Consider the following 27,014-nt stretch of genomic DNA (forward strand, 5'->3'; position numbering starts at 1 on the left):
GTTTAACTTTTGTATAGTTTCCATTAAGCCATAAGTAAATCATGGTTTACGTTTCAGTCCAGTATGTTCTTTGTTTGATTTCATTTACATACACTTACACACACAGTTGTATGGTTTGAGCTCACAATTGCAACAACAAAAATGTAAAAAGCATTGACGACAGATGCATTGAATTACAGGTCAGACAGGCCTTGAAGCAGAGGCTAAAAGGGGCTCAAACTGCTTTAAATTGCTTGCTGTTCCACAATATTGCTCCATTACTTTAATGGATTCGGGTCAGAGTGACTGCTGCTATAGTGGATAGTAAAGCCAGTTACTTGTATCCTATGTTTACTGCAGCACGTCTGTCACTCCTGTCTAAAGAGGTTATACAAGTGTTCAGGTGACTGAAGGTGTTTTTAAGCTGCACTTTTCTGGTGGTGGGTCCGTAACTTGACAGTCTCCATGGAGATCTTATTGCTTGAAATGCTCCACATTAATATGTATCTGTCTCCGGGCCAAGTTACAGGCTAGATCTGTGGAGATACGACGCAGCTCACAGTAAGATATCATGTTTTTTAAGGTATTTTTGAGTAATAAAAACACCAGTGATGAAGTAAATGTAACACAGATTAGTTTAATGCCATACTGCGGAACATCCAAACAAAGCAACAACATCTTTATGGAGAGAGGAAAGTTACATAGTGCACCTTTAAGGCTTACACATACATGAAGATGCAGCAGTGAATGAAGAACATTTAAGTTACTGATTTTTTTTTTTTTTTTTGTCCCAGTTTAGTTCTGGTTTGTTTTGTCCTGTTTTAACCTTCAGATTCACTTGTGATTTTAGTCCTGGTCCAGAGTGTTTGCTTATGAACCTCATGTAGAAGAGCAGACGCGTGGATGGTGTTGTGTTCAGACGGAGATGAGTCGTCGAAGCCCTTTAGAGAATCTGTCTGTCAGGAAGAACTGCCATTAACTCTGACATTCAATAGAGTGCAGTCAGTCTCCGTGTAACAGACGGAAAGAAAACCTGAGAGGGGAAATGATCAAGGTCATTTTAGAGACGAATATTTGATTTTAGAATAAATGCCGAAGATAATTGAGATTTTTGGAATTCATGTGATGATGGCAATATCAGCTCAAATTTGAGTTTAAACGTGTGAGTGGGAGAGATGGAAAAAGGTTGTTTAAATTCAACATGATATAACCAATTGAATATAAAATGTACTCTGCAACTAAGATAAGATAAGATAAGTTAAGATAATCCTTTATTGTCCACACATGGGGAAATTCCATTGTTGTAACGCAGGTAGATACAGAGGAAAAGGACAGATAACATAGGAAGTTTAAAAAAATATATAAAATAATAAAATATCTTATCTAATAGAATTACTTCAAGCAAATAATCTTCAGCCACATAGTTAACTTAAAAGAACAGTATAGAAAATATTCCTCTCCTTTAGGACTTCTTAGAATTTCTAGTAAAAAACGATTAAAAAAAAAGTACTAACTCTCTCACATTTTTTTTTACAGAAGGCAAATTGATGTAGTGAAGGTTATCCAGCAAAGACATGATTCATTTGACTCTCTCTGTCGATGTTTTGGCGTTTTATAAAAGCCATGGCTCTTGTACAAAGAGCAACAATGAGCATGTAATGAGTCATGCAGTTGTTCCACAGTGAACAAAGGAACCAAATTGGCTGTGGCTGTGCAAAAAGAGCAGACAAAAAACATGGCACAAATCGATCGGATCTCGGTGGAATAAGTCAAAAGCTGTCATTGATTGTGTGGGTATCTGTAAGTGACAGTGATGCGGCGGGGCCAGAGAAATGGCTCTGGAAATGAGAGGAAGTGGGCTCTGCATGCTGACGGCAGGATGACACCGGGAGCAGCGCTAGAGCGGTGATTACATGTGCTGCAGTGGGCGCTACCATTATCTACGATCAACCTCTTTCCATTGCCCTCTGACCCCATTTATGCTTCAATGAGACGCTGTCGCTGGAGCAAAAGTTCCCACAAGATCACCGAGACGTGACATAAGCTGACAGAAATAGCCTGACAATGGCATAGGTGGTCGTGGCAATTTAACTGAACGAAAGAAGAAAAAAAAAAGGCATTTTGTGTTGTGCTGAAGGTGAGGGCACAAATGCTACTCACAAAGATGCACATAATCATAAGACATTATTAACTAATGAGAGAAAGTGGAGGCCATTAGCTGTGATTCACTGTGTATAAGAACAAGATGTCGCACGTAAGCAGAGGGGAGGGACACAGCACAGTCTATGTTGAGCTTGGGTCTTTCAAATTGAGAGGTCCACTTCCAGGAAAAGCATGTGGTTTGAGCAGAATTCAGTTTTTTTATTTAATGGCATTGAATAAAAGTCAGGAAATGTATATTTAAGGCTAAAACCGATCCATATGAGGATAAAACGTTGATTAATTTGTTTTTGGCATATTGCCCAGCCAGAATTAAACGTAAATATATACATTTATCTATGGATAAAGAATGGTTCATAGTTGGATAATGTGGGATAGGAAAAAGATACTATAGTAATGGTGTTGCAAATATCATGCATGGTTATGACTCAAAAGTGACTGAGGCGCAATTATTGTAAAATCTAATTTGTAGACTTGACTCACTCCACCATCTCAAAAATCAAGAATATTCAGAGCACTTCTCACAGGTTTTATTATACTATCCCATTTTACATGTTCAGTACTAGCAAAAAGCACATCTACAATTTATATTGCATATATTTAGTAACAGATCCCGCCATTTTATGTATTATGTAATAACACATTACAAAATACTAACATATTTACATAACATAATAACAAGTGACTAAATTTACCACACAACAAGTGTTTTAAATGCATTAAAAGAGTAAAGGAAGTCTTCTCCTTGGTCACTGATGATTCAGCCTCTGCATAAAGAGAGATCAAGCACTGACAATACATGTTACAATAAGATCCACAGAAACGAAGGCCTAGCAGCTGCAGAAATGATTTTCCCAAAAAAATCCTAAAATTCAATTACCAGCTCCCTACAGGCCAGTGGAGGAGCCCAAATCACTGCCTCTCTCCTATTACAATCATGCCTCCAGATGAAAGCAAAGCACCGGAAACAACACTATCACAAACGCCCAGAGAAATAATTATAGATAAGGAAAAATGAATGAATTTATTTAAGGAAAAACTATGAGGTAGAGGCATGTTAATGTACTGTGTTTGAGAGCTTTTGAAAGTATTTCCTAGTCTTTAAGAATGATCATGAGATGCTTCTAACTGATAACCCAAAGAATCTTGACATGTCTAATTAAAAACAAATATACGTTTTCCATAACCATAAATGACTAACTAAAATGAGAACTTTCAACCAGTACAAGCTTGTTTGTTGTAATATAGTTGTGAGAACCACTGGCCACGCTTGTTTTAAAAGGAAAAAGTGCACCAAAAGCACCAGCCACAAAAAACAAAAGAATCATGGGTAATTGGCTGAAGAGGAAAGTCCCATGTGTGGTGTTGGAGCGCTGTTCCTCTGCTCGAGCGTCTCCCTGGGGAACGGTGCTGTGTTTCAGTGCAGCCTCCAGAGCTCTGCCCTGCTCCAGACCGAGACCACAGTTCAATTCAGATCTAGCACTGTCGATGGAGTGTGCATTCACAAATGAGGTGTAATGGTTAACAGCTTTGCCCGCATCACATTTTGATCTTGTCAAAGTCATTTAGAGGAACACAGAGCTCATAAGGAAACCAAAGACTGCAGTGGAAGTCATTTCAGCAAAGCATCATGGGAACAGCGAGTTAACGACGTACACAGGAGTTTTCCATTTCAGCACATGAGCCTCTTATATTTCTCCTGTCCATTTAGTACATCAATAAAGACATGTTATTAATGGAGTCCATAGTCCATATAGAAGTATTTTATTCAATTTGGGATGTTCATATCAGATTAAATTAAATATGTTCTTTCATGTTTGTCTTTGTTACCCTATTGCATCTGGCATATTAGATTTATGTATTTTAATAAATTACTTAAATTAAAACATTGACTGCAGCCTTTTGAGAATCAGCTTGTGTTCCTTTCATTTACTTTTTAATTATCTTGTCCATATGATAAATTTGAAGAGGAATTGCAGGCTTTTTTTCCCTTTGGAACAGTCAATATAAGCCTCCCGTAATGTGATAAAAAATATACAAAAGTTTTTGCCAAGGTTAATCTATATATTGTAAAACAGATAGTAGTCCAGTATTCCCAAATGTATAAACATGGCTTGGTAGAAGAAGCAGCAGTATATTTCATATATCTGCACCTCATTATCCCTATATCATGAATTACGGTGAGGGATATTGATGTTTTTGTAAATTATCTCAACAGAAGTCCATTTAAGACTATGCATCGATGAGTCTAATAAAAGGGGCAAGCACGGCACTTGTGAAAGCTCTCAAACCTGTAAAGCATCTTTGTGACCCTTTATCTGTACCCAAAGTGCACTGACAAGACCACAAGATTCCAGTGACAAATATACAGTAACAAATATTTAAACAGAAACTTACTACTAAAAAGAAGAGATCCAGTTTTTTCAGTTCCGATATCGTCACATGTCATCAAAATCACAGAAGAGTAAGAGTGGCTAATACCACAACAATAGCTGTACAAATGATATTATGTCAATAATATCATTTGTACAGCTATTGCAGTAACTTTAAGACATTATAAAACAAACTCAGAAACTGAATTCTGTATGTTCTGAGCTTTAAAATACAGTATCACTGGGTAAGAAATATGCTTGCGTTCCTAAAATTGCTAATTAGAGTCTCTGATTAGTGTTGGAAGATAGAGAATCAATGCCTGATTCATTAAATTTCCATGGTCTGCATCGATTTTGATTCTAGTGCTGTATCGGTGCATTCCATGTATTAAGTGCATTTATATGTAAAAAGACACAATTCACTCCCAAATCTTAAGATAATCATACTTTCTGCTTATTCTGCTGCTTGGTTTTAGTCAACCAAACGCCATGGAACGACTCATTGACTTAACTTTGTAACTCGTATAACAACAACATCAATACGATCCCATTTTGGATACATCCCACCCTCAACCGGACTAAGCCCCTGTCGGTTCCTACATTTTCTACATTTTCTACACTTTCCGCACATTCAGATTCAGTTGCGGACAAGTGTCGCTTCGGAGGCCTCTGTAATGATGCTATTAGTGTGAGTCCAGACTGAGCCCAGGCCCCAGGGCACAGCTGCAGCACCGATGATTACCCCGGAGTTAACTGCTCCTGTATCATCCGTCACAGAGGCCAGATCTGTTCCCGCCCGGGCCCCGAGCACAAACCATTTGCATCGTTCTGTCACTTCTCCAGGGCTGCAATCCATACACCTGCCCAGGACGGCTGCCTCCACCACTACCACTCCTCCAGCCTCCTGTCTCGGGATGGTGCTGGTAAATTTAAGTGAGACGGCCTCGCTCTGACTAAGCACAAACGGGATATTATTCTCTTAAGATCCTCGTGGTAAGCCTCAGTCAGCATGTTCAGGCTCCGAGGTGGAAACTGCTGAGACACGCACAGCCAAAAGGGAACGTGGTGATTGATTTTTGAGCCACGGTCTTCATTCTTTATGAATCCCAACTGCTCTGTCATGATCAATTAAGGTAATGTAATATTAAGTTTGATCTCGTATAATTGTGTTCTGATTTGAAAAAGGATCTTGATTTTTTTTGGGGCTGTAAAAGAAGAAAATGCAAGCTGCACCTGCTCAATCTAACCTTTTATTTTCTATTTCATGTTTTCCTCTTGGCTTTGTCACAAAATGCTGACAAAAAAGTTGGATTGGTATGAAATCACAACATTTTCAAAGCCCATAGTTTAACATTGGGCTGATACATACATAGAATTTGCTTTATAATTGTGAAAATGCAGAGGTTTCGTCCTGGTTTATGGTTAATATTAGGAATGGGACATGATCTCGCAAAAGAAAATGATCTCAGGGGTTTCTTTACACGTGTGGACATTTGACAGGAACAGAGCTATGATACACAATATAACTAAAATATCAAATCAAAATGAATCGTAGGGATACATTTGTGAACTGAACCGCATCATTTATTCAGTATAGTAAAGGCTTTTCTCGTGTCTCGTCCTGGGATTTGTATCTCGCCCCACCCTAATATCGCTCTAATAGTATGAAACAAACAATAATTCTAAGACTTCTCCGTCAGCACTAATAAACTAGGGGTGAAGTCCTCAGGTTTGTGACTAATTTGGGGCTTAACTGTCCTTTCCTCTTGCTCCTATCATCCTGGTTCCTATATTAAACCCAAGGCCTCACAACTGTTGTCAGTGAAACCGGCCCATCGGGGAGCAGATGGCAAGAGAGCGGCTACAGATGGGACGGTTTGGCCGGGACATTTAAGTTAGCGCAGAAACACCCTGACACTAAGTGAGGACGAATCTTTAAAGAACCGGGTGAGTCAGGACCTGGCGTGGAGGATGATGGCTGCATGACGATGTTATGAACAACTTGATGTAAAAACAAAACAGTTTGTTCAGACTAAAGTTTACATCAGCAAGTCAATGTTTTAATGGATTGAGCTCAATCTTTACCATATCCTAGCCAGATATTTAGATTGTGATCACCTAGCGGTCAGTTGGTGGATTAGATGATCATTTTTGCAAAACATGCCTTGAACTCTATGGCACTCTATGGTCCAGATCGGCAAAGAATAGAGGTGGGCAATAATTGACATTTAGATGATATTGAGAATGTCGTTTTGAAAATATGCAACATTTGAACATCGACTGTACAATTTGTTATTATAATATATATATATATATATATATATATATATATATATATATATTTAATTTGTTTTAATAATCAAACCTCTTTTTATTGCTTGTGTTACAAAGATGCTATGAATGAACACTGGACGCTTTGAGTTTTACATTGAGTTTTACACTAGACTGGGATTGGCTGAAGAATACACACACTAATAAATGAAAGAATGTAAGATTGCAAAAAGGTATAAAGTTTAGAGCGAAAAAACAAAAGTCAGCTGCATGTCCACAGAGTCACATCAGACCACCTGATGCATCCCGGCCCCTCACGTCACTCACGTCTCTGCACTATAGGAACCAAAGCCTGTTACGTCACCTGTTGCCTCCCACTACCTCTCCAGTATTTATAACTGGTGTAGAAAGGTTACTCTGTGTTGTGGCCTTTCTCTGAACTGGCCTTGTGTACATGTGCTCTTTGTTCTGGCACCGTCTCGTGATGGGAGTCTGCAGTGTGCTGTAGGACTGAGGCTGCATCACCACTCACTACAATGCACTGCAGGGTTGGAGAAAAGGGACATGGAGTAATCAGCTTTCATCCACTTAAATGTTTTCAAATGCATGCTTTAGCTTTCAAGATAAAGGAGAAATCTAAATAGGACAATGTATAGCAGGAGGACAGACCAGGACTAAATGGACAGGTAAAAAACGCGTTTAGTCCCAGTTTTAACAGCGTTTTTCTTGTTGAGATCCTGACTAAAAAGAAATAAACCTTAGCTGACACTGGTTAATAAATATTCACAAACAAGTTGTTTCTTCCAACAGCTCATTATCAAATGCCACGTCTCAGAAAAAGTCCCAACGATAAAGGCACATTTTCACATTTGCCTCCTCAGCGAGAACAAACTCCCCTTTTAATTTCACCAGGAACAACACAGCTCATGGGGTCCAGAATGAAATTGACTGCAGTGCAACACAGGTTTCATTTCCTGCTCAAACAGAACGAGAGACAATGTACTGTTTTAAACTACTGTACATACTATTGCCATGGCAACAGGATCTGCAACAAAACTGAATACTCACATGACCCACAATGCACCTGTTATCTGGTCTATGGGGGTTAGAGTTATCTTTGACACAGCTTTACACAGCTTAAGTTTATTCTCTATAAGGAAACATACAATATAACACTATTATATGAATTTATTCAACGCAGTTATTAAAAACAACTATAAATAAATAAATAAATATATATATTTATAAATATATATATATATATATGGTTGGTTTGCATTTGTCAAAAACGTATTCGCCTATTATTCATGAGCTGGTTTCTGTAGTGTTTTAGTCAGTATTTCCTTGCAGTGTAGGTAGAATTTTAGGTTGTGGTTTGTGCAGTTACTAGCCCTCATTCTCCTTTATCAACCTTAAGTAAGGAAAGGTCACCCAATATGTATAATTAATTGACTGGGTCGTGGTGTGTTACATAATTAATCTCTTCAGAGAGCTCTAAACACACACAGCTTGAGTTTGGGCCGTATATGTTGGAGCCATAAAGGCCTGCAGTCTTTTAGCACACTTAATTACAGCCACTCTCAGGGGGTATTACGTCAGAATCACAAATAAGGGCCTCACAAGATCAGCAAAGAAATGGTAAGTTTGAAAAAAAATATTCACTGTCATTGGAAAAAGAAGGGATTCAAAAGGGCAAAGAGCTGGGAAAATACTAGGCTAAAATTTAGGACACATTTTGAAACCGTGCAGAGAATATAATGTCAGTTATAAATACTAAATTCCATCTACTTTATAAGCATTTTTAGCAACAGCCATGGGACAAGGACAACGTATTTTGGTAGATTTAGACTTCTATGAAGATATTTAATACTTTTTTTTAGCTACAGATTCACTAATGGAAATTGGAAGAACAAATGAAGCCTGCGTAAATTCAGCCTGGAAGACCTAACTCCATCCTACGTCAAGTCCACCATGGAAGGACCCCTCTCCCCAGCGCCATCATCGCACTCAAGCGGGCGTCCGCCTGTCCGTCTGTGAGAGTCGGATCCCTCACTTCACCATGGACTCTCCCAGGTTTCTGCGCTTATCCCAAAGAGGTTATGCAGTTTTTCCTGGCCAAAGAAGTAGGGTGAAAGGTCAGGGGGCGTCTGTACCATGGCCTTCGCACCTGCTCCTCATCCCCAAATCAACGCTCTCAGTGACTCCTCCCTGCTCCCAAGCAGCACCAGGCGGTCGCATTTAAGCCCTCAGGCAGATGGCTCGGCCGCTCAAACCGTACTGCGACCCACCGCCTCCCCAGCTCCTCCTCTAAATTCCCCTCATCCTCTACCTTCTCTTAACATCTACCACCACCAGTCTCCAGGCTCCGGGGGAGACATCTAATACAAATAGATCATGGAGTGCCCATGATTGCAACGTCTTCCGCCGGGGTCTGAGCGCCAAATAACTCGCGAATAAAGCTTGCTAAACAGTCCATTCTCGTGGTCTCTTTGTCTCTCCAGGGTGAAATGCTTTGTTTTCAAGAGGAATATACCCTTGTGAGATACAAAAGAAGAGAAGAGCATTGAAGCATCTTTTCAAGTAAGAGAAAAGGTCTAGATCTTCATGTGCCCCCATTGCTGTTCTAATTGTATATATATTTAGCAGTTAAAACCCTGCATCAGACTTCGGGCTGTTGAATGTGTCCTTGTAAGAGAAGTGTTTTTTTTTTGTGGAGAGCAAACCGCAGTGTAATGGTGGAGTGGAACCTGAACTGTGAACAGCATATCAGGGCTATATAAAAGCAGCAACAGAAATGTACTGTGAACGCGCGGCATGGGGCAGAGCAGCGCGAGCTCCGAGACACCCACCCACCCTCCTGAATCAGCCGTTTCTGTGGCGACCGGAGTGGAGGGGGCGGAGGCAGAGGAGACAAACATTCGCAAAAACACAGCTGAGGAGAAGATGGCATAGATGGGCACAGACAAGGGACAGGTGCAGAGGTGGTGATGAAGGGGACGGACAGGGTTTAGTTGGAAGTGAAGTCTGAACAGTGGCAGACGGATTCCAGCATTTGATTTTAAGGCTTGGCAAAAAAAAACAACTCAAATACAAATCAATAGTATTAAAACTAGACAATCCTTTGAGCAGGTGTGAATACTGACCATATGGTGGAATTAAATAAATTATGACTGTATTATCCTCTGTTGAAAATGAAATGAAATTGATGCCAATTACGGTATTATTAATATAGATATGGTAAAAGTTCATCACAATGAATCTTTTGTTTGTAAAAATTTCCTCTTTGTCCAGAACAGAAAATAGAATCCCCCTTTAGAGTTAGACTTTGTAGTACTGTGACAAGTTACCACCGGTGCCTGATTTGATGGGTATTTGAAGCATCTGATATGAGACTTGACAGATTTGAATATTGTTGACTATTGTTGACCTTGTTCTCTATTTATATTATAGAGGACCTCATTTATATTCTGGCAGCCATTTACACCAGATGCCCTTCCTGACCACATACTGTGACATGAAGACATCGTCTGTCAAAAGAGTTCTGCCATTGTAGATTATGGACAGGACTTGACTTAGCACTTTTACTACATGCAAGCGCTTGGATCAAATTCAGTGCATTTCTTCTTCTGTTATAAATTTAAGAAGCTACTGCCATAGGTTTCATATGTTTTCAACAGAGGAATTAGCATTAGCCACACAATTCACTGTATTATGAAGAGCTAAAATTGCACAAAAGAGCTTGTGTATAACAGCAATAAGCTTAAAACACAACTTTACAGGGATGGAAAGCACTACTTTTCAGGACCACTAGCTGCACTAAAGGCTAACTTTGTGACTATTTTCAGTGTGGTCAGTGCTTTTCTTGTTAGTTGCTATAGGTTACCACCAGCACCACCCTGATCCACTAGAAAACCTTGATCATATCCATCTATCTGTCTATCTAGCTATATCTATATCAACATTTATATCTACATATCTAATATATTTACATATACATACAAACTATGGAAGGATTTCTTTCACATTTAGACTGTGATTTGCACAAATCTGGCAGGTAGAGGCAAAACAATCAGCACAACTGCATCATCCGCTGCGGATGGACAAAAACTGGAGGCCTTTTTCCTTCTCTGAATGGAAGTCCAGCACACGGACACGGCTCAGGGATTTTTACACATCCACAATACCTCACTGTGAAATCCCATTCAACCATATAGACCAATTGAAGCCCTGTATTTTCTCCTCGGGCGGATCACAAAAAGGGTTTCGAACAAGTCACGGCGGATTAAAGACTTTCTTGACAAAGTTCCCAGGGGAAACTTGTTGATTCGATAAGTTGTGCTGCAGCAAGGATTAAGGATTGCATACCAAAACCCACAAAGTTGTAAATGAAAAAAATGAAACATTGACATGCTGGTGGTTATCAGTACAAACAGACAAAGAACCCTACGTAGCTCTATAGAAAACAACGTGACAACAAGCATTATCATCTACACAAGACAGACACAATGGCAAAGGAAATGAATCCCTGATAACTGTGATTTTAGTCCAAGACAAACCGAATAAACCTATATCAAACGGACAGGGTTGAAACGATTTAAGATCTGATTTTATGCCGATCAGTCAAAATCATTATGTAACTGTTTGAATTTCCTACTACCTAATACAACAGACGCAGCGAGCAGCCAACTCTGGCAGTTCAGACAAAACGGTCAGTCAGTAAAATGTAAATGTCTGCATAGTTTTCTTACACACTGACACATCACTGCTACGCAAACGATTATTAAACAAATGAAACTTGCTTTATCAAACACCGTTGTCGATCTTCTTGTCTTCTTCTGTGTAATTTTAAATGAGTGGAGACAAAAAAAAAAAAAACGCAGTTCCCACCCTCCTTCTCAGGTGCGCATGGTTTTACACATGGGGGGAAAACAAATTCACTCAGAATCCGATCCGGCATTTCCCCGCTTCCCTACGGTCATTTTCCCTCGCCAGTCAATAGGTAAACAAACCTTCACTCAGCACAACGCACGCACACACACAGTTATACATGTAAAACACCCACGCACCACTGACGCACAAGTGCAACAGAAATAGAAACTTGCTTTTTCTCACGGACAACGTATTGAACATAGTCATTACGCTGTACAAGATTACTTACAATTATCACACGCAAGGACTTCGGGCGCACTCACCTGTTTGTGCGTCTGAAAGGATGGAGAGAGTCTGGATCAGGTGGACCTAAACTGGACTCATAACCGGGATCGGGATCAGGACTGGACTTGGATCTTGGCGCGCGGGTTTTCTTGACTTCCCCTGGCTCACGGAAAAAGAAAAGAGTGCCCTAGGTTGTTTCACATGTTCTGTAGCAGCAACAACACGAGGACGGCAGGCTGGGGGCTGCGGACTCTGTCATCAGCTACTCTCTCCTCCTCCTCCTCCTCCTTTTCTTCTCTCTCGCTCTCTCTCCCTCCTGTGTCTCTCCACAAGTCTGGCTCGATGCGACTGTAGAGCTGTGGAGATGAACAGAAACGTGTACAGTTGTGATCAAATGGCACCCGCTCCACAAGTATGCATCATGCGTGTGTGGAACAGGGTAAAAACAATGCAGGGTTGTGGGAGAGCGATGGAGAGAGCTTACTCCCACCTCCTGCTCACCCTCTTTTCACCACCAACCAACCATCCAACCACCCACCCACCACGCTCCTCTTGCCAGCCCCGCACCAGCCTGTCCAAATGAGTCATCAGCACTCAGCCAATGGAGAGGTGGCTGCAGCCTAGAATTTGAATAACACAAGTATTTATGTATTTTGAGATTAAAAAAAACAACGAAAAAAACTGAGATACGGCTTTGGCAAAACAAGAAGAAAATGAAATATATTGACGCATTTCAGACTTGCAGACATCAAACCGATTACTGCTGCAATGTAAAGTTATAGGATCCTAAACATGTCATGTTTACAGTATGTATGGTTCATCTGTATTATACATTATTAAAGAAAGCCCAAGAGTGCGTCATGATTTGAGTAAACAAACTCTTTTGTACATTTGGGAATGAAAAAAGGACTTAAAGGTGGTATGGACGATTTTTTTCAGCAAATTTTGTATCATATTTCCTCGTGGCGTGGATAAATCATTTGTCCTGCCACGTATCAATCATATAACGCACCTACCGCTCACCTGCAGCCGCGTCAGGCTCGTGCCCACGTTTCCGCGTGCCTAAGCGCATGGATCTATCATAATATAGTTCCCTCAGTGTACGGGGCAAAATGAAGACGGAGAAAGACAGTTCGAGCTGACACAGAAGTGGACAGAAATCTACGGGAGACGAGAGATGAGATGCGCTCCGTTGCGCTAATAAACAAACGCACGTGTGTGTTGTATCAGTCCACACGGGGGAGTGCACATGCGCACTTCCGCCTGCGTTCTCAAATCGCCGAAAAATCGTCCATACCGCCTTTAAATTCCAGACAGTATTGACAACACATGCTGATGGATGTCAAGCTTGTCAGTGTAAATGATGATAAGAAGGGGTAATGTAATTTTGAGGATTTAGTCAAGAAATGTTTTACATTTAAAGGGGGTCTGGCTGTGTTGTGTCTTCTGTATTGGATTAATATTGTGATAATAATTCCAGATGTGTTCAGAAATAGGGTGATAATGAAGTTGTGTCCAGCTGCTGTGAAATGTATATGTAATACATAATGTATACAGCAACAAGAAAAAAAAGAACAAAGAAATGGATGACTGCCAAAGACACAAATAACAATAAACATCTACAAAACAACAAAAAGAACAAAAATCACTGGCGTAAATGGAATGAATATGCTTCTTCTGTGAGTTCACACATCACTGATTGGATAAACCTTCCTGTCACTCACATCGAACGTCATAAGTTGGATCAACAAGAGAAGTGGATGGGGAAGAGAGTTCAATCCTACTTCTATACATTTACGATCATTACATAACACATTATAAATATTATATTGAGGCAGAATTCAAATTTCTGAAAGTGAGCAGTACTTATGGCCTGGAACATGATGAAACATTCTGACCGACTTGAAGAAAATCTGATCGGATATGGGATATCTGTGAAATGTAACGACACTAACTCAAAAACGTCCCGTTAATGCACGAATTGAGAACATACCAAACTGTGGTGAGCCCCCCCTGCCAATAGCCAATCAAATTTGGGTCATCTCAAGAAATGATTCAACCCATGGGGTGCTGACGTAGAGGCGCAGGCAGAGAAAAGGAGTGAAAGGAAATCAATAGTTAATATTTTGTTAGCAGAAAGAGCCAAACAGGCGACAAACTGAAATTGAAAAAGCAGCAGTGTAACTTTAGTCACTGCCACTGTGTGTAGCAGCTGAAAATGGTTCGGCTTTGATATATATTGAGCTGGATCGTATAGTAGTGAAAGCCATGTACAGTGCTGGACAGAGCAACCTTTATTTATGTAACATCATCCCTTTACATACAAAATAATGAAACTCTGACCCAAAACATTATAAATATATAGATTATTTTCACAATGTTTAAGTGTATATTATAATACATGTCCAGACTGCTTATGGGGATCATTTCAAAGAGCCAGTGTCAGAACCAGCGACCCGACGTTTCCAAACCTTGTGGTGTATCCAAACGGTTTCTGCTCACACAGATTTCTCTTGTGTCAGCTGTGAAGAACACAACATGCTGGGTAAAAGTGCATCTTCTGAGTCGAATCAAACGCCAGTGCCTCGATTATCATCTACTCCATCAGAGCCCTGAGTTATTGGTCAAAATGTCAAAAATATATGTAGTTATATTATTATTATTATTAGTAGTAGTATTATTGCATTATATTTCCATTTTTGTGTTGAGAGATGCAATGTAACTGTCCATTAACCAGGACATAACCGCATTCCAACCATAATTATAATTTGTTTTAATATATTCTATACAACCCTAATTAATCTATAAGTCATTCCACATTTTGCCTTCTCTCCCAGATTTCCATTCGCACAATTAGCGCCGTGCACGGACAAAATTAAGTGACTTATCTAAAGCTATTCAGAATAAACAAACTAAAATAACCGACGGGAAAGAGACAATTACATACACACAAAGCATTCAGAGTAATTACAAGACATTGCGTGCCAGACAAACATTGAATCCACAAATGTGATGCTAGGAAAGCCTCTCTGAAAGCCAGTCAGCCTGCCTCGGATGAGAGTCAATAGTTGCAGTCTGTTGAATCTTGTGAAGAATCTGTACAACCTCTACGGATAAACAAATCGGCATATCCAACTTGTGTGCCAGTCACATTTCCTGGAAATGTGACTCGGTGATAAAGTTGTATAACAAATGTATCAGTGTTTCTGAAGATGAGAGATAGAGCCGAGGAACTTGATGTGGGAAATGTCATGACGTTTAAAGCTTAAACAACAGACAGAGGCAGAACGCAGCAGTCATTTCTTTGACAGATAAGTGGTGTTAATATATGTGCAACGTAAAGGTTATGATTTGAAATAAATAGTTTGCTTTAATTTTCGACAAGATTATATATTTGTCAACACTGGTCTGTTGAATTTCTCCGTCAAAGACATTTCTTTTCACCTCCTTAATTTTTCTAAGATTAAATCAAACATAAATCAGATGTCTTTTCCATACTACAAAAGATGTTGTCTTCGCAGTAAATTAAATGACCAAATGTACTAACTCCAGCCACATCACAGGGATCAGTAATGGGACAAATAATACATTTTTCTTCACTGTGACATATATATAACGCAATGCAATGGAAATAACTCACGATCTCTTGGAGCGCTGGTACTGTTAGTTTCAAGTGAATGTTGCCATCAGGTTTATTTCAATAAAGGGGCTGATTTTTGATTATTTCATTCATCAGACACCCTCGTTCAACTACAAGTGGGCAAGCGTTACAATAGTCCAATCTTCTTATACAACACTGTGCCCATACAATCGCTATTTTTGTTTCAAATGTTGATTCTTCCACTTGATTGTAAGATAATTTAAAAAGATGGATAAGATTGGATATGTGGGAGGATAAAGGGTTGTATAAAGTTCAGTCATGAACTCTGCTGCCTTCCCCCACACCTAAGCACCTCCCTTTACCGGAGACTCCCCTGAGGATCTCCAAGTCTGATACCTGCAGACTGACGCTAAATGCTCTGAGCAATGGGATTTATGTCAAGCCAAACTCCATTGAATGTACAGGGGAATGTGACTTACACTGTGGGCAGACTTTTCAATAATCGACTAAAAGATTGACAGTATTCTAGACTAACTGAGAGCTGAGAATTAGCACTGAAAATGCCTTTATTGATAAAATATCAAACCCCATCAGCCAATTATGACTAAACCGGATCTAAACTAAGACTAATCTACAATTAATCAGTTATAACAAGCAAACTTAAATGAAATCCAACCACAACTTAAATAAAAAGGGGCCACTGTTCATTCAGCCTGCACCAAAGTTATAATTAACATAGTTGGAAATTTAGATGCATTTTACTCCAACTCTCTTACTTACTCTAACAGACTAATACCCCTTGTGTGGCCAGTTGAGTAGTTAAATGTTGCTCCAGAGTCGCTGAGGTGTTGAGGTCAATGGAGGCTCACATAACGAGAGCAACAGTGATGTGCTGTCTTTATTACGTCTGGTGTCAGCCTGTCCGCCCTTTGATTTGATCAGCAGCACGATAAACATGTTCCCCATCCTTCACTGTCACAGCAATAAACAACACACGGTCTATCTTATACCTGAGAAGGGACGTTATGCAATATCAACAACAGTGAGGCTATAGTAGTTACCAGCCCAGAAATGGATGGCAAACGGGGGCTTAAATGCAATGGTGCAACAGTACACAACAGTAAAGTAAAGTGCAGGTAATGCTAACATGTGCTACCGTCCGTTCAATAAATACAGTTGTGTGGCGTGTGGAGTGAAAATACTGTGATTATTCACAAGATGAAGTCATCGTTTGTGAGAAATGATTATTTTCTTGTTTCTATTTGCTTTTTGTTGCCTTATTTCATCTGAGTCTGTGTTCTCTCTCGCTAAAGTGCCAGGAGCCATAGAGAGCCAGACAACTTTGAAGCTCGTCTTAGCAGGGTTTGGATTGTTTTAACGGGCCAGAGCGGTTCACAAGACAGTGGAAACATGAACGAATCCACTCCACAGTGAACCGGTCGAAACGTGGCAGATTTTAATCATGTTTATAAATGTACTGCCTTATACACCGTTTAAAAAAAGGTACGTACATGGACAGATCTAACCCTAACCCTAGATTTATTTTGAAGGCAGTATCAACCTCACTAGTATTGTTTTTTCTCGGACTGTGCCACCAGCACTCCACTGAGGATCAACACAATTCACACTATTTATCAGAGGGTCTCACAGATATCACCGTTTCAGAAAACACAGAAAATGCCCTGGCGTACATGCCAAACACTCATCTCCTCTGGGTACAAACACGTCCTATTGTTGAAGGGCTGCGAGACCAATATTGTGCTCACTCTTGTTTTGCCCTTGCTTTTTATAGCTGACCTAAGGCATCTAAACGGGGAAAAAACACCACATAATATCCGGGAAGTATTTGCTTGTGCCATGTGCAAACACTGCCAGGCCAAAGTTCCCTTTCATCCTGTCCCAAAAGCCCTTTACAATTAACATACTGGCATTGGGTCACATCATCAAGTTTTTATTTATTTATTGCTTATAAAATCAGGCCCTCACTGGGGATGTCAAGATTAATCATGACAATTTAGGAAGCAAAAACAAATTAGAGTAATTCAATATAAACCTCAAAAAACTATACCTAAACATGCTTTTATTTTCTGACTTTTTATGTTATGTTTACTTTACACTATCATTCTGAAAGTTTGACTTCATAAGCTGGTCACATACTGGAGGAATGGTAATATATTAGACATTGTGAATGGAAGAGAATGAAGGTTCACTCAATAAATGTATCAATCTTAATATTGCAAGCTCCTTCACTCTCACGTGGACACAAATACGTATAAAGGCAAGATGTGTTAAGTGTCTTGTCAAAAGGACACATCACTATTATTGAATGTGGAGATTAGCATTGATTCCAACCGGATACAGTACGACTTGGCTGCAGCGAGAATAGGAGATTAGAAATGTCTTCCTTTTCTAATAGGAATAAATGAGACACATTTTATCTTGGAAATGTAATATTAATTTACCCGAACACATTTATAATGTGAAATCCTGGCCAAAGAATCAAATATAGATGTGATTAATGGGGCTAAATCAATGATTGACCGTTCATACAATTTTCAAGTTTAAATGCAAGTTTCAAGCCCTAGAGTGGAGCCAGAATCCCCACAAGATGAGACCAGACACAAGACTAGACCGGACACAAGACTGGGTCCATGTCGTGAGAATGAGACAACACGAGATTTAAATTTATAATAAATGATGTTGAGTTAACAATGTGTTTTTTTGCTGTCATTGTAGCACTGATTTTTGTAACAACAGCTTCTCAAGAGATGTAACTAATTAACATTAACCCTTTTCTTACGTGATTTTGTCCCTTCTCCACCAGCTATGCGAGAACATTTTGTAATTTACTGTATGTTAGGGAAAGGAAGCAACAGTACAGGTCACTGGCCATTGTGCCTCAGTATCAAACCCCATCAGTGAATGTGTCTGCTTGAATAGAGGTGACAAAGGGTTAACACTGGTGTCATATCTACTTACTCTTGAGACCACTCTGAGCTTTCAGGAGATGAGCCATTGATTCTCCCGTGGATTAACACACAACCGCACAGCCACAGAAGACGAGGGGGACAGTCACGCTGCACTGATAATCCACCTTCATGGGTTGAAGAATTTTAAAAAAGCACAGGAAAAAGGAGAATTTCAATGTATTTCCTTGTGGTCAGCGATGCATAACCAAGTGTTACAAGGTCATGTATTTATGTTCTTTGCAAGATGTATTTTGAGCATGTGTGTGCGTTTTTTGTTCTGCAAATAATTACAGTTCGATTGCTTTGTAAACATCTATCCCTTAATGTACCATATATGTACCATTTCACATATATATTTGTTAAAATTTTAATGTCAAATCCACAAATATCTGTTGTTGTGCTTTCGTGGATTATGATTTCCTGGCATTATTCTTTATGTTTTCGGTGCATCAGGATCACGTCTTTTCTCTTCTGAAGGACACTGAGTTCATCTATGGAGAGAGAAGCATTCTAATTAATTGAAGTGCTCTGTGCAACAGTCTGCTTTATGTGAGGCATTTCTGTGAGATTCACCCAGGAGAAAAAAGAGATACAGGTCTACAGCAGGTATTGGTTATTAATTGACACCGTCTCATGTCCCATTAGCTGAAACAGTGCAATAATATAGTCTTCCTGGGTCTATTCCAATTAAAAATAGATTTAGTTTCAAGTACAACAACATGGTTATCAATCATCTCATTTAATGATTAATTATTCAATACGGTAACAATTTAACAGTTATTTGAAAATAATGTTAAATTTTAGTCCATAGTATGTACATTGCACATTTAAATTTCACAATTTTCATAGCAAGTGAGTTAACAAATTTGAATAAGAAGCAGTTCCAACTGGATATTGCTCTATAAAAAACAGTTTAGATTTGGGATATGGTGGGATAAGATGACCATTGGCTGCGGTTCTAGTGTCATGCTTAGACTATTTGATTCAATATAAAACCAGGCAGTTTTAAAGTCATTGTATTGAATAACAAGGTGCCCAATGGAACTTGTATTATTTTGTCTAAATTAAGCCACGACAGAGTGGAACACATCTGTTCTCTGCTTGTTCTAATCGAGAAACCAAGAACAATGTGCAGTGTACTAGGTAAATGTGGGAGAATCAATCATGTCCGTATAGAATATACATAGATCTCACATATGGTCGACCAGGCTAAGGTTTACTGACCCAACTTTCACAGCAATACTTTTCCCAGTTGAGAAGTGTCTCTGGTACTGCCACATCCTCTTTGAAGAGCAATAATCAGACATGACACCGAATGACAGACCTAACGACAACACATTGAATTAAATCAGAAGGGGAACACATGGTCTGCACTCTAATCCTGTTACCAAAACTGTTCTCATCTTTACGCAAGAAACACACCAGAGACAATTAAATGTTTGCCAGCTATCTCCTCTGATCTCTCACCACAGGACAATATATAAAACAACCATAAATCTGCACATGGCATACAAAAATCCTTTGCATTACAGTGCAAGGAAGAGAGCCACATCTATCGCTGTGTAATTGTCCACAAGTGCATTCTTATAAATAGTCTCACACCTCATATACTAAACAAGACCCTCAAAAACCACACAAGAATAACAATAACCCTTCTCAAAACCAATAATTAAAGCATAGAGTTAGAAACAGAGAACCACATCTGAGGGTTAGGGAGCCCTTTTATCATCGCACCACAAGTTTATAAAGGTTTCCTGGGATATGTAATGACTATCAAATCTACAATAACACTAAAGGCACATACAGTTAATCTTTATAAAATGATGCATGTAGGCAAAAAGAGAAGGGCATTCAAAATACACTTTCAGGATTTACCTGTCTTTTGTCTAACAAATACACCAGAAGTAAAAAATAATCTGTTGGCCTCATTTTGTAATCTCTGACCACAATCATACATAAAGGTCTGCAGTTCTTGTACTATACAGTACATTAGTCCTTCAGAACCACACAGTAATACAGTAAACCTACATGTTCATAAATCCTGAGCATTACAATACACGGCGATGGTATAAGAGAGCCACATCTGGGGATCTTATTTCCTGTTTTATCATACAGCAATTTGCTGCTCTGTGCGGGTTGTAAATCACCTTTGATTGAGTCTCGCGCTGCCCTTGTTTAGACTGTGTAAAAGAAAACCCTCCTGCGCTTTGAAAACCAACACTAAAATTATACATCTGGGACCACAGTGAATAATGTTCTTTTCAATATACATCCCATTGCACACTCAGTCAATCTTGTTCAGCTTGTGTAGCATCATCTTTACTACAATTTAGCCCAAGCAAAGTGGGGAGGGCTTTAAAGCAGGAGTAAACAGAGCTGCATAATAGGTATAAACAGTTATGAAACTGTTACCATTTGCATTTATATTTCTGCAGCATCAGAACATGTCACCTCGACTGCAGGAATTAATAGCTTTGGAGGGATCCCGCCTCATCTGACAGTGAGGGTCACTCTGGTGATGCTACACTAATGCCACAGCGCTCCTTATAATGGAAATGTGACAATTTCTTACTTACTGCAAAAACTCTCTTCGGTAGATTGATAGGTCTACAGTGTAAAAAACCTCCAAAGATAAATTGATAAATGATTATATTAAATATTTGATGACAACCTCTGTGCTATATTAAGTTTTTAAAATTATGTTTTTATTTTGGTAATGGTAAATAAAGACGTTCAAAGTCCTTCATTATGATCACAGGTTATGTGCAAATATCCAAACCAAATATGTGCAAATCCAGTGAAAAGTGAAAGAAAACACTCCGTCGGAAGTGAAATGAGTCTGAATGAGAACGCGGTGAATTCAAATGAGCTAAAGAAATGGAAAAAAAGAAAAAAAGAAAAAAGGTTGACAGTGGAAGTAATCCTGATGCACACGTGTTTGTTGTTGGATTGAAGGTGGCAGAGAGAGGTTTCTTCACATGGAATATTCAGGGATCAACACACGGTTTGGAAGTTTGTGCATGAGGTGAATTCTGTCTCGATAACACGTGGAGGATTTGTGATTATTGAGTGCTCATCTAAACGCACTGGGCTTCCACTGTCATTTCATGAGGAGTTTTTAAATGTATCCTTAATTAAAGTAGGCCAAGGAATGTTTGAATACCGAGAAGGAAAAAAGGAAAAGTCAACTTTGTTACGTGTGGTGTTCTCTGGAGAACTGCCAGAGCGAGTCATATTGGATTATGTTGTGTATCGTGTGCGTCTTTACGAAACGGCCCCCCTCAAGTGTTTCGCTTGTCACAAATATGGACACACATTTTCTGTATGCAGGAGAAAAATTATCTGTGCCAAACGTGGAAGTAAGCATTGTGAAAATGAAGAATGTTGCGAATTGGGAAATGAATTGTTGAATTGTTGCAAAGGAAACCATTGTGTTGGATCTGGAGAATGCCTACAGACAATCCGGGAAAGCAGAAGCTCCAAAATCAGGAATGACAGCAAGATTTGATATGCTGACGTCGTCAAAAGAGTCGATAATGCAGCTCAAGAGCAGCAGGAGCGAAGGGCTGATAGCAAGTGAGAAGAAAGTTTTAGTAGGGACAAAAAACAATTTTCTTTCCTTCATTTCAGCTGTGCTAAACTTAGCCTCAAAGAAGATTTTGATCATATAAACATGGTTTTGAGTGCAGCTAAAACAATATCTTTCTAGAGAAGACCTGGACGTCTAATTGAGGGAAGAAGCTGTAAAAGAGACAGAATAGCTGGACATTGACTGGGGTGTTGTCATGTTTTTATAGGAACACATTTTTTATGTTGTTGAACACTTAAACCAAACTCTACAAGGAAACGAACACTAGAAGTATACGGCGTTTGAGCATCTGACAGTGCCTAGCCTGCCAGAAACCTACAAGAAGAAGAAGAAAGAGGCTCTGTTCAAGAAACAGACCAGCTTCACTTCCTGCTTCATTCATTTTTTATGGGGAATTAGCCCTGCTAAAATAATACAATAATTAATGAACACCAAGTGAGCACCAGTGAATAGGACTCTGCTTAATTGTTGCAAAAGCAAAGCTTCCCTTTAATTTGAAAACTCAACTGGGGAATTACTCTTAAAATAGTTTGGAAACATCTGTTTGTATTTATGATGAAAACAAATGCCAATGACACATCTGTTTAGTAGGTGACGGTACTGCCCCGTTAGTTGGTTACCAACCACCACGAAAACACAAGAACAAGAGCTCTAAATGGAGAGCGAGTTACAGAATGTAACATGCCATGTAATATTTCACCTCTAAGATAAGGCTAACATACAATAACGGTTATCAATAATGTAACAACAACAATAACACCACAATCCGAACAACTCTGTTTACAAAAACTCTACTTTGTATATATATATATATATATATATATATATATATATATATATATATATATATATATATATATATATCAGAGAATGAATGGAAAGAGAAGGGAAGATCCGACTTCCTCCGACAAGATGGCGGTAGGAGCGGGAGGATTTTTTTAAGTGCTGAGTGAAGTTCTTCTAACCAACTGAAAAAGAAAAAAACGTTCCAAACTTAAAGGTTTGTGTGACATTTAAAAAACCAACAACAAAAATACGTCTTGGGATAAGGAAAACTACTAGCACCATGTCAAAAACAGCTAGTGGCGGGCTTCAGCAGCACGACCTCGCTGCCATGGTAACCACCTGCACTAGCCCAGACAAACGCCAACTGGATGAATCTTTAGTGAACACGCCACTCAAAATAAACTTGGATTAAAGAGTAAAACCCAATGAAAACTTGTCATTTGAAGCCACCATATCGGCAATAACTAAGCGACTTGAGAAGCAAGAGATTGCTTTTAAAGAGAACAGCACGATGATTTGCAGTCTTGCAAAGTCTATTGAGTTTCATTTTGTGGAGCCAAAGGAATCAAGCAATCGAGCAAAGTGTCCAGGCTGGGGAAAAAAGTCGAGATCCCGGGAAAGGAAAATCTCACTTTGCGACAAACAGTTACAGAACAAGAAAGTTCCAGCAGGCGCTGGAGCGAAAGAGTGAAGGGGATGAAAGTAAAGCCAAACATAAACATACTGTACATTCCTCCAACAGAAAGTGGCTCCACACTGGGCTTGAATCATGGAGAAGGTGTGCATGGACTACACTGCATCAGGATGAAGGAAGAGAAGAGGACACATCCGGTCATCATCCAGTTTGTGAGGAGACAGCACCGAGATGGCATCCTGGGCTGCGCTCTGGACTCGGTGCAGGAGGTGGGGGACAGAAGGGTCCTGGCTAAATTCACATCTATGCGGGACCATGAGTCTCACCCACTGCAGGACACTCTGTCCGCTCTGGAGAGCAGCTTCAGTGACAGACTGATCCACCCTCGCTGTGTGAAGGAAAGGTTTCGCAGGTCTTTCCTTCCTGCTGCTGTCAGACTCTACAACAAACACTGCTAGCCCTGAACATGTGCAATACTGATGTAACCATGTGCAATACCATCACATTCATGTGCAATACTGAATCAACCATGTGCAATACCTGTAAATAAGAGTGTTCTATTTTTACTTTATTTTATTTTTTATTTTATTCTATTACAATTATTTTATTATTATTATCTGATTTTTATCTTTATTTTGTATTTTTATTATCTATTTTATTTTATTTTATTTCCTCCCCTCCATTCCCTATTAAGATAGGAGAGGAGTTTTTGTTAATAAGAGTTTTTTTGTTTTGTTCATAAGAGTTCTATTAAGAGTGTGTTTTGAAACTTCCTATAACCTGTCCTTTCCTCCTGTTCTACTGCGTTGTAACAACACAATTTCCCCTTGTGTGGATATTAAAGGTTTATCTTATCTTATCTTAAATGGCAAACAAATCCCCTGAATCAGGCTGGGGGCCACTTCACGGAGGATCTGACAGCTGCAGCCAGACAAGCAAGAGCACCACTGTGGCAGCAGATCCAGGAATTTTTGTAACGCCCAAAATCACAACAGCGGTTGTCTCGGAGGGCGACAGTGAAAAGTAAATAAACAATGTCCATAAGGACTTGGCAATGTCCCAAACTCCCTTGTCCTTAGACCCTCAGCCAGGAAAAACAAAACCTATTTGGGAAAAAGTAGAAACCTGGAGCAGTTCCACAGTGAAGGAGGGATCTGACTCTCACAGACGGACAGGCGGACGTGAGATATACAGTGGAGCTGGAGCCACTCAGGAGGAGAAACAGTTCTTCAGGAGGAGAACCAGCTCTTCCAGGCAGATGAAGAACTGTTCATATGGAATAGAGACTGTTTCTCCAGCGACTCCATCTGGGTCCACAGGTTCCTAACTGGCCTGACCATAAGCTATTCAGGACCAGGAAGCGAGGAGAGCGGCAAGAAGGCATATTTTCAAGGCCCATTTCATAAATGGTCAATAAATCTAAGGAACTAGCTTGATCACCAACACAATTTTATTTTATTTTTGTTTTATTTATGTTCAATTCAGAAATCACAATTTTCTTTGCCTTCAAGACCTCTTGCATTTAACAAAATAAATAAGGATTTTTTTTCTGTATTGTAAAGGACTTAGAGGACTGTTGTTGTATTTTTATTTTTATTTTTTTACAAGAGACACACTCCTGTGAAGAAGATGAAACGTTTTAGAAGATCAAATGAGGAGAGAAGATTTGTCTTTTGGAGGTGTGGCTATTTGCTTTCAAAGATTCCCTGGAGATGTGAAAACTTCTAAATGTGACAAAGATGGACGTTGGATTGTACTTGTTATCATCTAAGAATGAACATTTGCACTGTTTATTAACATGTATGGTCTATAATGAATTAACATAAAAACAAGCAGTTGTTAGAAATATTACAGGCATAATTTGTGATTTCAAAATAGCCTACACAGTATTGAGTTGACCTTATTAGGTGGGGACATAAACATTGCACCAGATGAATGGCTGGACAGATCTCCTTCATTCTGTAATGACTACCATTATAATGCTGTAATTCAATAATTTATGGATATTGATTCCCTTACAGATTCATGGAGACAAAGGTATTCAGATATATGCAATATATATGCGGATAAAACCAAATGGTGGAGCAATATTTAAAATGATTTGTTATTATTCCTTGAAATATCTAACTTTCCTGTTAAAGCTAAAATGAATGATATTATCTAACGACTGGAAAAGAAGATAACTTTAAACATTGAAAACCTACAACCCAACATATACCCTACCTTCTTCATGTTTCTTTTCTATCGCGCTCATCAGTCAAAAGAAAGGCACGAATCCTGAGCTCTTCTTTCTGATCTGATTAGATAAAGAAACACTGGGAGCATCACAAGTTGTGATTCATTACATGCTCGAACAGAGACCATGCTTAAGGTGAGTTTCTATAGTTAATAAAACATTTAAGACCTGCAAATAATTAACGTCCAAAATAAAAATGGCAGATTTATTTAAAGTCTATATTACACATTAGACTACATGTTTAAGTTAAACAAAGGGAATATGATTATATTTAAGGTTTGATCAAACATTTCGCCTGTTTTTCTCCAATTTGGCAAATGTGGTGATGTTTATAATGTTGCTTCCTGGTTTGACATGGCCAGCAAATATGACACAGGCGGAGGTAATTCCACAACTGTTACTAAGCAACCAGAATGTAAATAAGGGCCTAAGTCCATTTAAATCATACAATAAATTATTTCAAAAATAATTACACCTAACACATTTCTTTTGTTAAAAGATTGTTTATACTGTCATAAAAAGACTGTAAAAGCTTTTTGATGACATAGCTTTGATTTGGATTAGCTTCATTGGTTAAAAGAACAAATAAAGATAAACTAATACTAGGCTACTTTGCTTTATTGATGTGTGATCATTATGAAATTGAAAGCGTAATATAGTGGCCCTCAGACCAATTTTTGTTGGCCCTCCAGCTTCCTGCTATGTTGGCCCAAACAAAAAATAGTACTTTTTACTGGGAAATTGGGGAAGATTCAGGCATATTGATGTTATACCAACCTAATATTAATGTTCTAGGTCTAATTAAAGGTGTGGAGGCTCATCGAAATGCAACATTTCACTTTGTCATTTAACAAATTTGACATCAAGTTGTTTGTGGCCCTCTGCCCCATTTAAGTTTCAAAAAGCGGCCCTTGGTGAAAAAAGTTTGGACACCCCTGGCCTATGACGTCTGTTATGACATCGATAGATACAAGTCAATTCTTGTTACATGATGAAACTTACTGAGGAGTATGTCACAGAAAGAGATTTTCTGTTGTATCATCTCACCTGTGCTCGTTTGTTCAAGTTCTGTGACTGAGAGATGATTGTCCACACGTTAAAAATACTTACATAAGGTGTAGCATTAGTAGATCAGAGTGGGCACAACAGGTACAGCCTCTCAGCCTCTCACTTTAATTTCTAACAAACCTTCTTTACAAGATAACCTAAAACATGTTCAGCAAATATGTCCAATTCCTTTGTTTCATTTCACATTATTATATT

At 39.1% G+C, this 27,014-nt stretch overlaps 1 protein-coding gene across 1 annotated transcript in view; it reads right to left on the minus strand.

The window, feature by feature from the left end:
• prickle2a (prickle homolog 2a) overlaps positions 1-12,472 on the minus strand; it is a 31,404-nt gene extending 18,932 nt beyond the window's left edge. Inside the window, exon 1 of the mRNA XM_072449680.1 lies at positions 11,975-12,472. The gene's annotated coding sequence lies outside the window, so the exon portion shown is untranslated. The remainder of the gene's footprint in view (positions 1-11,974) is intronic.
• Positions 12,473-27,014: the final 14,542 nt, after the last annotated feature.

Source organism: Eucyclogobius newberryi, unplaced genomic scaffold, assembly GCF_026437365.1.
Source record: "Eucyclogobius newberryi isolate DKJ021-1_F unplaced genomic scaffold, fEucNew1.0.hap1 SCAF_17, whole genome shotgun sequence".
NCBI classification, from domain to species: Eukaryota; Metazoa; Chordata; class Actinopteri; order Gobiiformes; family Gobiidae; genus Eucyclogobius; species Eucyclogobius newberryi.